Raw genomic sequence first — 12,994 nt, forward strand, 5'->3', positions numbered from 1 at the left:
ATGAGCAGTATGGAGATTATTAGAAAACCATGTTCTAAATAAACCTCTTTTTCATTATAAGTAACCAGTTACAGTTTAGATGTTAGGTGACCCCAGAAAGCACTTTGTATAAGACAATGCAGGAAAGTTTAAGGTAAAATAATTGGGTTTTGCGAGCCTTAAACCAATCAGTGCACCAATCCCCAACTGAGTAGTAACTGCACAAGTAGGGTGTGGCTGGAGAAGGTGGGTCCTTCAGGGTGTACCTTTGGGGTTTATATTTTGTCACGGTAAGGACAGCTCTCTTTCTCTGCTTCCTGGTGTGATGTCTTGAGCAGCTTCCCTCCTCCACACTCTTCCACCCTGATGTTTGCCCTTACATGGAGCCCCGAGAATGGAGTCTGCTGTCTATGGACTGAGACCTCCGAAACCATGAGGTCCCAAGTAAACTTTTCCTCCTCTAAAATTGTTCTTGTGAGGTCTTTTAGTCACAGCAGTGAAAAACTTACTAAAACATAGCCCATGTCAGATATTTCACTATAGTAATGAAAAGCTGACTAACACTATGTCTATTGTAAATGAATGAGAGACTATCAAATATGGTCAATCGAACTCTGTACTTAGTCAATTTACATTTAATATAATTATTCATATTTTTAAAGTTTAGACTACTCTATCTCAATGTCTTCTATTAATTTTATCTGCTATAAATATTATATGATCCTTTTTTCTTTCTCTACCTTCTTTTATTTAACCTTTCATCAATTTTATTATTTTCTTACTTTAGAAGTTACATATTTTTGAGAGGCACCCTGCGCTCCTGATATATAAAAATTTAATTCCCACAGACATTTCTGCTTTCTATGCACATCACAACAAAAACTTGAAAATTCTTTAACTCAGCTTATTCCTTTAAAAAATATGTAGGCAAGTGCTTTGCCACTGACCCACATTCCTGGTTCTGAGTTGTTCTAAATTCCTTCTCGAAGCTCCAAGCTTGGTATCAATTCATTTTCCTCTATGCCAAAGAACATTTGATTTTAGTGTGGGTCTGCTATCTTTTTAGTTTTGTAATTTTAGTTGGGCAGATATCTCCTTCTATACAATTTACTATTCCTTTCCATTATTTCCTGTCCTATTGTTTATGATGAAAATAACAATTGTTGGCATAACCACTACTACTTGGAAAATGATATCTTATTTCCTCCTGTACCTTTCAGAGTGCATATTTATCTGTTTTTTTCCACCTCAGCACCTTTCTTATGGTTTGTAACTACATATAGTTTATTTTTCTTGTTTGAGGTTCACAGAACTCCTAAGTTATTGTATCAGAATATTTTCTCAACATGTTTCCACTCCCCTATTCATCTAAAATTTCAATTTAGGATATAATAAACTTCTAAACCATATATTTTATTTTGGCCCCTTTTCAACTTGTTATGCCATTATTTCTGCAAACTTTATTCTAAATATTGTCTTCAAGTCTAATTTTCAGCTATGTCTAATTTACTTTTTACATTTTATTTTTAGTTGTCAATGAACTTTATTTCTTTCTTTATTTATTTATATGTGGTGCTGAGAATTGAACCCAGGGCCTCACACATGCTAGGCAAGTGCTCTACCTCTGAGCCAGGACCCCAGGTCTAATTTACTTTTAAACTTGGCACTGAATTACTTGTGAAAGACTTTACATAAATTCTTCTGCAATGACATCTGTGTCACCCTGACTGTGGGACAGGGAGCCAGGGTTTTAATAGAGAAGCGGACATGTTTAACATAGCACCCAAGAGAGAAGGGCAGTAACACTTCTTTTCTCTAACAAGCCCAGGATAGGTTAATCAAAATGTACATGAAGAGAGACAGACACACTGAGAAAGAACCATGTTCAGCATGAAAAATTCTTGGTTGGAACATGGGGTGAGAGGTGTTTGGGATCTTCTATTAACACAGTCTTCTATGTGTGTATGTGTGGTGCTAGGGATAGAACACAGAGCCTTGTGCATGTGCTAGGCAAGTACTCTACCACTGAGCCACATATTCACCCCCAAACTAATCCTTGCCACATACAGAGTATAAATGGAAGAATCATATTCAAATCAACAGCATAATGATGCTATAGTCCTGATACTAGGTTTACAAACTATAAATCTGGTTAAAGACTGCATGATATGATCTATTATGGTTCAGATGTGAAATAAAATTAGTGAATTATGTGATGATTAATTTTTTATGTGACAACTTGACTTGGCCTTGGGGTGCCCAGTTATTTAGTCAACCTTTATTGTGAGTGTTTCTGGATGAGATTAACATTTAAATTGATAAAACTGAAAGTGCCAATAAGTACAGTAAGGTAAGAAAGGTACAGAGATGTTGAAGAAACGAAACCATCTTTGTTTGCAGATGACAGGATATTTACGTACAAAAGATGAAAGAACCAACAAAAATTCTCCTGAAACCATAAGCTAGTAATGGCTAGGTAAGAAAATATGAAGTTTATATAAAAATCATAGTACATAACTATACACCAGCAATATGAACTGGAATTTCAAAATAAAAATACAATTTGCAAAAGCACAAAACTGAGATCTTGAATCTAAAAAAAATCCGTAGGATCTATATGTAGAAAATTGAAAACAATTAGAGGATTTAAATAAATGTTCATGAACTGGAAGACTGCTAGTGTGATAAAACAGTTTTTCCTAGCATGATTGTAGATTTGATCTGATCCCCATTAAAATACCAGAAAGTCATTTCATGTATACTGACAAAATGATTATAAATACAAGAAAATACTTTAAAACATCAATGTTTTAAAGTAAAAAACAATGTTGAATAAAAGCAAATTAAAATCAACCAACTCCAAGACTTACTATAAAACTCCATTAATCAAGACAGTACAGAATTGGTGAAAGAACGGACAAAAAGAACAACAGAACAGAATAGAGAATAGTGCCTTGTGCAAATGGGACTGAGACAACCATATATTGACCTATAAATGACTAAAGTTGGTCCTTTACCTTAGATCATATGCAAAAATGAACTCGAAATACATCAAAGGTCTAAATGTGAGATCAATAATGTGTGACTTAAAAGGAATCATGTGAAAATTATTGTAATTTTGGATTAGGCAGCAATTTTTAATTTATTTACTTTTTAAATTAATTCATATTTGTTCTAATTAGTTATACATGACAGTAGAATACATTTATGCATTTTAATAAATCACACATAAATGGAGTATAATTTCTCATTTTTCTGATTGTACATGTTGTAGCATCACATCTTCTTGTGTAGAAAACCAAACACACAAAGGAAAATAGATAAATTGAATTTTATCATTATTTAAAAAACTTGGGAATCAAAGGACATTACCAAGAGAATTTTTAAAAAACCCACAGAATAACATAAAATATTGCAAATCATATATAAGTATACAATTCAGCATGCAAAAAGATGTACTACAACTCAACACAAACAAGATTAATTTAAAAATGGATAAATTATCTAAAGAATATACTAATGCCCCACAAATGCATGAAAATTAGTTATAAGAAAAGTACAAATCAAAATGACAATATGATATCATTTATACTAAGGTGGTTAAAACACAATAACAAGTACTGGCAAGGTCTGGATAGTTGGAATCTTCATACATTTCTGGTGGTAATGTATCATTATACCACTGATTTGGGAAACAGTTTCTTAAGCATTTAACCATAGAAATACCCAAAAATTCTATTCCAAGTTAAAACATGTATTCACACAAAAACTTTAATATAAATGTTTACAGCAGCATTATTCATAATAGTGAAAAAGTATCAACATCCCAGGGGTGGGGACATGGCTCAGTAGAGTGCTTGCCTAGTATTCATGAGGCCCTGGATCCAATCCTCAGTACAGGGAAAAAAAATAGAAACATCCCCAAATATCCATAACATGAGGAATATTTTTTTAAATGTGACAATGTGGCATATCCATACAATGAAATGTTATTTAGCCACAGAGGAACAAAGTACTCTTACATGGTAAAAGGATGATCACGGTAAGTGAAAGAATTGAAAGAAAAGGCCACAAGATACATGATTCTATTTAAATATCTACAAAGGGCAACTCCACAGAGACAAAAAGTAATTTAATGGTAGTCAGGAATGAGGGTGAGGAAATAACTAAGACTAATTGCTAATAGATATAAGATCCTACAACAAAAAAAGAACGTTCACAATTTTTTACAAATCTAAATTAGAGGTTATTGGAATTTTTAAAAATTTATCATTACTAAACATATGGTAAGAATAAAAATGGCAGAGAAATCAACAGAGAGAAGGGAAAAAGGGGTAGAGAAAGGAAGGGGAAGGAAAGGTAGTGGGGTGTTAATTAGAATAAGATATATTCCATGCTTGTATGATTATATAAAAATGGATTCAACTGTCATGTATAACTAAAAAGAAACAAAATTAAAAAACTAGAAGTTCCACTAATAAAAAAAAAATGTGACCCATAATCAGTATAAAAACAGAGAAAGGAATATAACAAAATGTGAAAAAAGACAGAGCTTTAAAAAAACATTAAATCATTTATTACAAATGTTACATATTTTCAACGGCTAGAAGGAAAAATGACAGAAAAGAAATATACAAACTCATAACCAGAGGTATCTTTTAAACATTAAGGAAAATCACTGACTATTGCTAATGTAATATAAAGTCTTGTGAACTTGATAATGGCACCTAAAAAATTTTAAGTATAGAAAAATCTTTTTAGAAATAAAACATAAAACAAGGCTTCCGTGTTTATGGCACAATGCCTTGTACCCTAAAATATATATAATTAAGGTTCCAGAAGACAGAAAAGGATAAACAGAAATATTTTTTAATTGACAGCAAATATTTTCCCAAATTGATTAAAAGGTAAGACACTAAAAGTTCAAAAAACCGTAAACATGAAATATGCAAAGAAAAAACAGCAAGACATATCATAATCAAATGCCTAAAAAGGAAACCTTATCAATAACAATAACATGTTAAAAGGAACCAGAGAAGAATCACACTATATGTACAAAGGAACAAAGACTAAAAAATTTTCTCAGAGGGATTCAAGGTAGAAGGTATTGGATATGGAAAATGACAAGCCCCAAAATAGTGTGGCCTGGGAAGAGGGAATAAGAGGGAAGACAATACACTGATCCTTTCCCAATACATTCTTTCCCAGTGACAAGACAGACCCCAGGGAGGACATGTCCATCAAACCTAGAATGACAGTCTCTGGGAAGAAACCTAAGTATTGATCTTTCCCAAAATAAATTCCCTCCAGATGCTGGTCACTGACCCCAGACCCTCCATCTTGCCCAGTAAAAACAAATCTCTGAAATTCCTGAGTGACCCACTCTGTCATTAAGTCACCTCTCATTGAAACCTGTATAAGCACAGACTTTCCCTTTGGCTGGTGGCTCATTTTCCATCAGGAAAGTGGGCCCATCAGAAGCATGACTCCATTCCTGAATCAAGGCCTTGCTGATCTGTGAAGTTTGCGTCCAGCCTGGTCCTTTTGTGCTAACATTTTCATTCCCCGACCAGGAAACAAGAGTAAGGTAATATTATTTTCTTCCCTATAACCCAAAAGCCCATTCCCTTTCCCCACAGTCAGTTAAAAAACTGATGAGGACTGCAAAGTGACTGTTGAATGTCCAGCACTTCTGTGGCTTTCTGAAAGTTGGGAGTTGCCCCAGCCACCTCTCATAGGAGCTACAGCTGAATCCTCAAACTTACGGTGCCTCCCCACCATGTAGAACGTAGGCCCTTCACACCCTCTGCAGTCCACTGTAGCTGTGCAACTGCCAGCTTTTTCTGTGGAAGAAATTTGGTGCATGAAACAGAGGAGGGCTTAGGCAACTGAAGGCAACTGGACAGGTCCACTCCCTGGTGTTGCACAAAGGCTTTGAGTTCAAATGTGACCCCAACAGCCTTCAGGGGTACCAAATATCAACCACCTGCTAAATTCTTGTGACCTTATGCCACGTGGACAGCAAAAGGATTTGTGCCAAACATTTGTTATTGAAAGTGTCCTATTTCTACTTTCCTCCCCTCTCCAAACTTCCCTTCCCTTACACAACCAGCAAAACTTCACAGATCAGGGACTTAGTTGTCACTTTGTTTCTGTACCCGCCACCAGTCTTCTCATTTCTCTGGAGAGGTGAGATCCATCTGTTCTCTAGCATATAGGTACCCACCTTTTGGCTAGCTGGGACCCCAGGGATCCCCTACCATTGAGATTGGGATAAAGATGTTTCCCTAATCCCCAGTAGAAAAAGTCCAATCCAGTGACTGGTACACCAGTGACTTAAGAGTGCAGAGGATACTCTGCCCTCAGCTGTCACTTCCATCGAGACTCTTGAAATATGGGAGTTACCCAGTCAGTTCCCAGAGACACCTTCTTGAACTGTCTCTTTACTGATTTTAAGACCCTCTATTCCCAAACTGACCTAAAAATTAAATGCCTTATTAAGCTTAGCACTCAAATTTGGCCACAATACAAATCAGAGAGCCAGCACATGTGGTCCAAATAGGGAACTCTGATAAAGAAATTCTCCAGACTTTGGAAAAATATCTAACACAGACTAGAAAGTGGTCAGAACTTCCATACATTCAGGCCTTCTTTTTCCTCTGCTCAAACCCTTCCCTATGTCAACCTTGTTCCACTTTGCAGTTACTAATTACAGACTCACAGCTTTCTTCTTTATTCATAGCCCCAGAGATAGCCCATGAACCCCCTCCTTACAGATCTCAAAGTCCCATGGCCTCCCCTGAGGCTTCCCCTTCTCTTCAGGTTCCCCTCCCCCAAGTCCCATTACTCCCCCATCAGATCTTCCTTCACAAACCCCACACTCTCCTTTCCCTTTACCATCCCCTCCCCATATATGGTCAAAAACACTCCCAGTAAAATATATGTTCCCTCTCCAAGAGATGGTGGGGCTGAAGGGAGTGTCCTAGTCCATATCCCCTTCTCCATATCAGACATGTCTCAAATAGAGAACGGATTAGGCTCATTTTCTTAAAATTCTGCCAAATATAGGAAGGAGTTTACCTGTCTGACTCAGGCATATCACCTCACATGGGCAGATGAATATTATATATTAATTTTCACTCTGACCAATGATGAATGTGCCCACATCTGGCAGGCCACTAGAGATCATGCAGACCTCCTACATGTCCAAAACCCCATCTATCCAGCAGCAGATGCTGCTACCCCCACAGGTGAACCTGATTGGACATATCTGGCTCAAGACCCCCGGGTCATCAGTCTACAACACATGATCACTTGCCTCTTTGAGGGATTGACAAAAAATTCTCACACCAAATGAATTGGGAAAAGGTAAAGGAAATTAACCAGAGACTTGATGAAAATCCTGCCCTATTTTTGGCCCAACTTACTGAGGCCATCACCAAACATACAAATTTGGATACCAACAGTCCTGGTGGCAATCTTTCTCCATTTTAACTTCATCAGTGGGTCTTCACCTGACATCTGTAAGAAACTCAGATAGCCAGAGAAGGATCCTGATTCTCCTCAGTAGTTACTTTTGATACAACTTTCAAAAGTTTTAACAACCAGGAAGAAGAGGCCAAAATGGAGAGAGAAAAACATCTTAAAACTAAATATCAGCTCCTAGTCTCTGCCATCCAGAGCCCAAGGAAAATCCCTCTGACTTATGGTCCCACCTAATTCTCTAATATCCCCATGGCTCATGGTCCCACCAGACCTTCTAATGTACCTCCTGGGATCTGCTTCCAATGTGGGCAAAATGGACACTGTGCAAAAGCCTGCCATAACTTGAGGCCCCTCTCTGTCCCAACTGTGGACAATGGGGGTACTGGAAGGTGGATTGTCCACAGGTAAGGACACCTCTCCCCCTAGTACAGTCACCCAATTCCCAAGTTCCATTCACTGAGATATTGAAATGAGGGGGCTGGGGATCCATTGCCTCTGCCACCTCAGGTAGCACATCTGAGGAACCCTGGGTTACAGGGATGGTGAAGGACCAAGCAGTTTCATTTGTGGTCCACAGTGGGGAAACACTTTTGCTTTAGACAAAATGGCATGGATATACTTCTAAATCAAATACCCAAATTATGGGGGTCTTGGGGACCCCTACATATCCACTGCAGACACCCCCCTTTTTTTGCACATTTAACTTCTTTTCATTATCCCATTCCTTTATAGTTGTGCCAAGTGACCCAGTCCCCCTATTGGGCTGACATCTTCTTCACAAATTAAAAGCCTCCATTATCATTCCCCCAGACCAGGTCCCTATGCCCCCTAAACCTCCTGATTGTCTTTTACTTGCTGGGATTAACCCAACAGTCTTGGATACTTCTCAACCTGAAATAGGAAGACATCATCCACAAGTTCATATCCAGCTAACAGACTCTCCACTCATTATGTAACTTTTCCCCAATATCCTTTAACCCCCTTAACCCTCAAAGTCCATCATCTCCCATTTGTTACAGGCCGAACTCTTCATATCAGCCCACTCACCTCATAACTCCCCCATTCTCAGAGTAAAGAAATGCAATGACCAATTCTGTCTGGTACAGGACCTCAAAAAAATCAATGAGGCAGTTATTCCCACCTACCCTTTAGTGCCTAACACCTACACCCTTGTATCTCATATCCCAGCCTCCACCACACATTTCTCAATATTAGATCTGAATGATACCTTTGTTACTATTCCCCTTCATCTGCCTGGCGTTCACTTTGTCACCTTTACCTGGACAGAGACAGACACTAACTACTCACAACAGCTCACCTGGACTGTTCTCCTACAAGTCTTCTGAGATAGCCCCCAACTCTTTGGCCAGGCTTTCCAAAATGACCTGGCCACCCTTAATTTATTCCTTAGCCACCTTATACAGTATGTAGATAACCTCCTGCTCTGACTATTCCACATTCACATTACCAGCCTGCTTAACTCCCTGGCCTCCTGGGGGTATCAGGTTTTTCAATCTAAGACCCAACTTTGCTCCCCTCAGGTTCAATATTTAGGCATGCTATTAACCCCCATCTCCCACACCATCCCCCCAGAGTCCAAACTTTAAAGGACATTCCCCTACTACCCACCAAAAGGGACATGCTGTCCCTCTTAGGTCTTTTTAACTATTTTCTTATCTGGATACCAAAATTCTCTCTCATAGCTAAACCTTTTTTATGAGGCCTCCAAGGGGAACCTTTCAGACTCCCTTCCATCTCCCTGTTCCTTTTCCTCCACCATTTTTACCCTTCAGAATTCCTTCCTAAAATCTTCAACTATTTGCCAAATCCTAACTAACCCTTTTTCCTGTCACTCTACTCAGAACATGGACAAGATATGAGAAGGCAGGAGATACCCCACATCCCACTGCATTCCTATTCAAACAATTAGACTTAGTTTATCAAGGCTGGCCTTAATTCCTCAAGATTTTAGCAATAGCAGCTCTCCTGACCCCAAAGTAAGAAAATTCACATTATATCAATCCATTACTGTTATTATTGCACACTCCCTCTCAGATCTCCTTAGTCATCATTCATTTTCATCTCTTCCCCAACCAGAGTTCAATTACTGCATGTACAACTCCTGGATCCCCTACCTTCCACCAAGACTCCTCATTAAACACCGCTACTCTTCTCCCCATAAATAACCCCTCTGACCCTGTAATTCCTTACTCTTGTCCTGACATTCTCAACTTTATGATGAGTCCTTTTTCTCACATAATGAATCAGTGATTACCTGACTCCCCTGAAGGGTTTATGGATAGAAGCTCCTAGAAACATCCCTTTACCTTGCAGGTTATGCTAGGTAAATTCAAGGAAAAGCTACAGCAGATTCTCCTTTTATTCACACCCAGATATTAGCGTTATCTCCTTTTCCCCCCAAAACCACCTCCCAGCAAGCTAAGATAATGGTCCTCACCTGAGCTTTATCATTAGCCAGAGACAAATCAGTCAACTTTTTACTAATTCCAAATACACATACAATGTTATACATTCTAACATCTTAAGATGGAGAGAAAGAGGCTTCCTAACTCAGACAGGAACCCCTATTCTTAATGCTAGTTACATAAAAAATTTGCTTGAGGCTGAACTTTTACCCCAGAAGGTGGCAGTCTTACATGGTAAAGGGCATCAGACACCAAAAGATTATACATCCTTGGGAAACCAGTCAGCAGACAGGCTTGAAAAAAAAATTGCTCAGCCCGATCATCACCCCCAGTTTTATATTCTGTGCCTACAAAACTCCACCTTCTCCGTGAGAAAACCAAGGCCCTTTTATCTTATCTCCATAATTTATTTCATCTGAACACTCGTTCTTTCCAAATGTTCTTAAAGAATTCCATTAAACATGTCCCTTCAGATTTACAGTACCTCCAGCAAATTTCCTGCTACTGCACAATCTGTCTCAAGGTTAACCCCAATTCTAATGTGAGACCACACCCATTTCCCACACACCAAGGTGGAGGAATTATTCCTGCCATTGACCGGCAGCTTGACTTCATCCATACTCTTCCTGTAAAAAAGACCAAATGGGTTAAGGCTTTTCCAACTAGCAATAAGAGGGTTCCACAGTAGCAATCCAACTTTTCTGGGAAATAATTCCACACTTTTGTTTACCTACCTCCCTCCAGTCCAATAATGGCCCCAAGTTTACTTCCTCTATTACCCAAGAATTTGCTTAAATTTTAAATGTAAAATGAAACTTCCACATTCCCTATCATCCACAGTCCTCTGGAAAGGTTGAAAGGCCAGGTGTTACCTGGCTCCCTATAAAATTTAAAGAACCATGACAGAAAACACCTTCAGTAGCATTTATGCAAGAGTTGCCTCCACAGCAGCAATGACCTTACTCCAAGAGGTCTAAACAATGCATTACCTTAAGCAATTCCATAAGAATTACACTGGAAAATGGCAAACTCAAGTACATATTGATCAGAAAATTCTGAGCAAGGTCCAGCAACTAAAAGACTCTGTTATGCCTAGCATGATTCCGTCCTGCAAATCTCTTCTCTAGGGCAGCAGCCTATTTTCCATCCGCCTTCTTTCCCACCTAAGCACGGGCTACCACCGCATGGAAGATTTGAGGGACATGAGACCCCTGAGGCCCCAGAACTATCTTTTTAGTTGTGAACTAAAGGTTGACAAAGATTATCACTTTAAGGTAGATAATGATGAAAATGAACACCAGTTATCCTTAAGAATGGTCAGTTTAGGGGTTGGTGCAAAGGATGAATTGCACATTGTTGAAACAGAGGCAATGAATTATGAAGGCAGTCCAATTAAAGTAACATTGGCAACATTGAAAATGTCTGTACAGTCAACTGTTTCCCTTGGGGGCTTTGAAATTACACCACCTGTGGTCTTAAGGTTGACGAGTGGTTCAGGGCCTGTGCATATTAGTGGGCAGCACTTAGTAGCTGTGGAGGAAGATGCAGAATCAGAAGATGAAGAGGAGGAGGATGTAAAACTCTTAAGTGTGTCTGGAAAGTGATCTATACCTGGAGGTGGTAGCAAGGTTCCCCAGAAAAAAATAAAACTTGCTGCTGATGAAGATGACAATGATGATGAAGATGATGAGGAGGAGGAGGAAACTGAAGAAAAAGCTCCAGTGAAGAAATATGTACAAGATACTCTAGCCAAAAATGCACAAAAATCAAACCAGGGTGGAAAAGACTCAAAACCATCAACACCAAGATCAAAAGGTCAAGAATCCTTCAAAAACAGGAAAAAACTTCTAAAACACCAAAAGGACCTAGTTCTGTAGAAGACATTAAAGCAAAAATGCAAGCAAGTATAGAGAAAGGTGGTTCTCTTCCCAAAGTGGAAGCCAAGTTCGTCAATTATGTGAAGAATTACTTCCAGATGACTGACCAGAAGGCTATTCAAGATCTCTGGCAGTGGAGGCAATCTCTTTAAGACAATAGTTTAAACAGTTTGTTAAAAATTTCCATCTTCTTTCATTTCTGTTAATAGTTGATATCTGACTGTCCTTTTTATAATGCAAAGTGAGAACTTTCCCTACTGTGTTTGATAAATGTTGTCCAGGTTCCATTGCCAAGAATGTGTTGTCCAAAATGCCTGTTTAGTTTTAAAGATGGAACTCCACCCTTTGCTTGGTTTTTAAGTATGTACGGAATGTTATTATTTTTTTTTCCTTTTCTTTTCTTTTTTTTTTTATTATAAAATTGTAAACAAATGGGATACATGTTGTTTCTCTGTCTGTACATGGCGTAAAGGCATACCATTTGTGTAATCATAAATCTACATAGGGTAATGTTGTTTGATTCATTCTGCCATTTTTTCCCTTCCCCCCCTCCCCTCCCACCCTTCTCCTCCATCTATACAGTCCTTCCTTCCTCCATTCCTGCCCCCCTCCCTAAACCCAACTCCAACCCCAACACTAACCCTTCCCACCCCCCATTATGTGTCATCATCCACTTATTAGCGATATCATTCTTCCTTTGGTTTTTTGAGATTGGCTTATCTCACTTAGCATGATATTCTCCAGTTTCATCCATTTGCCTGCAAATGCCATAATTTTATTGTTCTTTATGGCTGAGTAATATTCCATTGTATATATATACCACATTTTCTTTATCCATTCATCAATTGAAGGACATCTAGGTTGGTTCCACAATCTGGCTATTGTGAACTGAGCAGCTATGAACATTGATGTGGCTGTATCTCTGTAATATGCTGATTTTAAGTCCTTTGGGTATAGGCCAAGGAGTGGGATAGCTGGGTCAAATGGTGTTTCCATTCCAAGTTTTCTAAGGAATCTCCACACTGCTTTCCAGAGTGGCTGCACTAATTTGCAGCCCCACCAGCAATGTAAGAGTGTACCTTTCTCCCCACATCCTCGCCAACACCTGTTGTTGCTTGTATTCTTGATAATTGCCATTCTAATTGGGGTGAGATGGAATCTTAGGGTGGTTTTGATTTGCATTTCTCTTATTACTAGAGATGTTGAACATTTTTCCATATGTTTGTT

General features: G+C 38.7%; 1 pseudogene; it reads left to right on the forward strand.

The window, feature by feature from the left end:
• The first annotated feature begins 11,074 nt into the window (after positions 1-11,074).
• Positions 11,075-12,015, forward strand: LOC124984538 (nucleophosmin-like; annotated as a pseudogene).
• The last annotated feature ends 979 nt before the right edge of the window (positions 12,016-12,994 follow it).

This window comes from Sciurus carolinensis, chromosome 5, assembly GCF_902686445.1.
Source record: "Sciurus carolinensis chromosome 5, mSciCar1.2, whole genome shotgun sequence".
Classification (NCBI taxonomy): domain Eukaryota; kingdom Metazoa; phylum Chordata; class Mammalia; order Rodentia; family Sciuridae; genus Sciurus; species Sciurus carolinensis.